This window comes from Sander lucioperca, chromosome 9 (assembly GCF_008315115.2).
Source record: "Sander lucioperca isolate FBNREF2018 chromosome 9, SLUC_FBN_1.2, whole genome shotgun sequence".
Taxonomy (NCBI): Eukaryota; Metazoa; Chordata; class Actinopteri; order Perciformes; family Percidae; genus Sander; species Sander lucioperca.
The window spans coordinates 20,052,743-20,055,242 of NC_050181.1; the positions used below are offsets into that span (position 1 = coordinate 20,052,743).

Genomic DNA, 2,500 nt, shown 5'->3' on the forward strand with positions numbered 1-2,500 from the left:
CTTCCCGTCGACCACGTAACTTTTTGTTTTTTTCTGGGCCAAAATTGTAATTTAAATTTTTTTTCAACATTTTTTTGGCTCTTTTTTTCCATTTTTTTGTCACTATTTCCAACATTTTTGTCACTTTTTTTCTTTTTTCAAATACGATAAAATGAATTAAAAACACCCAAATTCAATACAAGTAGTGAACTGATCATGGATTTTACTAATGAAGAGTAATGGTTGTATGGAACCAGCCACGTTATTATTTATTTTGTTTATTTGTTGAAAGAAACCTAAACATTTTTTTTTTAAATGGGTCAAATGTTGACCCGAGGACAACAGGAGGGATTATTATGGGATGTTAAGAGACGGCTGCTGCTCACGGGACCAAACCAAGCGGAAGATGTTTGAAATGTAATTTTCTCTGATTGTAATTATTAATGTTTGAGAGAGTGAAGAGAATCCTTTAATAAAGAGAAGTAAACATGGCTCCATATAGCAGCTGTATTTACAGCTAGTATCGTCATTCATGGGTTAGATATGTTTCTGGATGAATGATGAGTAGTTCTGTCTCTAAAATGGGGGTCAGTTTCCCAAAAAACCCAACATGACGTCCTCACGTCTTGTTTTGTGTGTGTCGGTGTCTGTATGTGTGTCTCTGTTAGTGTATCTCTGTATGTCTCTGTGTGTGTGTCTGTGTATGTATGTGTGTCTCTGTTAGTGTATCTCTGTATGTCTCTGAGTATGTGTGTGTCTCTGTTAGTGTATCTCTGTGTGTGTCTGTTAGTGTATCTCTGTATGTCTCTGAGTGTGTGTGTGTCTCTGTGTGTGTGTCTCTGTTAGTGTGTGTATGTAATTGTATCTCTGTATGTCTGTGTGTGTGTCTGCATGTCTGTCTGTGCGTGTATGTGTCTGTCTCTGTGTGTGCATGTCTGTGTGTGTCTCTGAGTGTGTGAGTCTCTGTGTGTCTCTGTTAGTGTATCTCTGTGTATGTTTCTGTGTGTGTGTCTGTGTGTCTCAAATGTCATGTTTTGTCCCCAACTCAAAGGTCTTCAGTGTCCTGTCCCAGAGGAGAGAAGACACTAGAACAATATTCACATTTAACATCCTGACATCACACTAGTTTACCTGATTACTCATAAAGAAATGACTGAAACTGATTCATGGATTATATAAATAGTTGATTAATTTAAAAGTTAACAATTTATCCAGTGGGGTGGCAGTAGGGAGTTTGATCAGGAGGGTCGCTGGTTCAAGTCCCCATACGGACCAAAGTATGGTGGTGGACTGGTAGCTGGAGAGGGGCCAGTTCACCTCCTGGCCACTGCCAAGGTGCTCACCAATTGCTCAGGGCACCTTTCCATGGGCAGCCCCCCCCCACTCTGACATCTCTCCATTAGTGCATGTAGAGGTACGGAGCATGTGTGTATAATAGTATACATTATTATTACATTATTCATCTCTGCAGCTCTACACTCTATGTAAGATTTTAAGTGTTAGTTATAAATGAGGGATGAATAAGGAAGGATGTAAAGCAGGAAGGAAGTTTTCACAAGTTTGACTGTTAAACTGAAATCGATTATCAATTCAGTTGGAGATTAATTTAATAGTTGACAACTAATCCATTTATCGTTGCAGGATCTCTGTCTCTGTGTGTGTCTCTGTGTGTGTGTGTCTCTGTGTGTGTGTGTAACAGTAGCTTGTCCCAGCGATGACTCGGTGTGTGTGTGTCTGTGTGTGTCTCGGTCTGTGTGTGTGTGTGTGTGTGTCTGTGTGTGTATGTATGTGTGTGTGTGTAACAGCTTGTCCCAGCGATGACTCGGTGTCTGTGTGTGTGTGTGTCTGTGTGTGTGTGTCTGTGTGTAACAGTAGCTTGTCCCAGTGATGACTCGGTGTGTGTGTGTGTGTGTGTATGTGTGTGTGTGACAGTAGCTTGTCCCAGTGATGACTCGGTGTGTGTGTGTGTGTATGTGTGTGTGTGTGTGACAGTAGCTTGTCCCAGTGATGACTCGGTGTGTGTGTGTGTGTGTGTGTAACAGTAGCTTGTCCCAGTGATGACTCGGTGTGTGTGTGTGTGTGTGTGTGTGTAACAGTAGCTTGTCCCAGTGATGACTCGGTGTGTGTCTGTGTGTGTGTGTCTGTGTGTGTGTGTGTGTGTGTGTGTGTGTAACAGTAGCTTGTCCCAGTGATGACTCGGTGTGTGTGTGTGTGTGTGTGTGTGTGTGTGTGTGTCTGTGTGTGTCTGTGTGTGTGTGTGTGTGTGTGTGTGTGTGTGTGTGTGTAACAGTAGCTTGTCCCAGTGATGACTCGGTGTGTGTGAATCTTTATTTTTCACCTCGGTGAAAACACGAAAACATAGAAATCTTTTACAAAAAAGCAACAAGACGACACACAGGTGACTCTGAAATAAAAGAGACGGCTGACGATTCTCTACAATATTTTACATTAAAATCATCGCTGCTTCGGCCAGACGGACGTCTGCTTCCTGTCGCCTCCGCTGTTTGCTTCCTGTCGGTAC

General features: G+C 42.2%; 2 protein-coding genes across 2 annotated transcripts in view; one reads left to right on the forward strand and one right to left on the reverse strand.

The window, feature by feature from the left end:
- Nucleotides 1-45, forward strand: part of sft2d3 (SFT2 domain containing 3) — a 1,029-nt gene extending 984 nt beyond the window's left edge. Inside the window, exon 1 of the mRNA XM_031308548.2 lies at nt 1-45. This exon is cut by the window's left edge and continues 984 nt beyond it. The gene's annotated coding sequence lies outside the window, so the exon portion shown is untranslated.
- A 2,278-nt stretch (nt 46-2,323) lies between these two features.
- Nucleotides 2,324-2,500, reverse strand: part of wdr33 (WD repeat domain 33) — a 40,659-nt gene continuing 40,482 nt past the window's right edge. Inside the window, exon 21 of the mRNA XM_031308529.2 lies at nt 2,324-2,500. This exon is cut by the window's right edge and continues 265 nt beyond it. The gene's annotated coding sequence lies outside the window, so the exon portion shown is untranslated.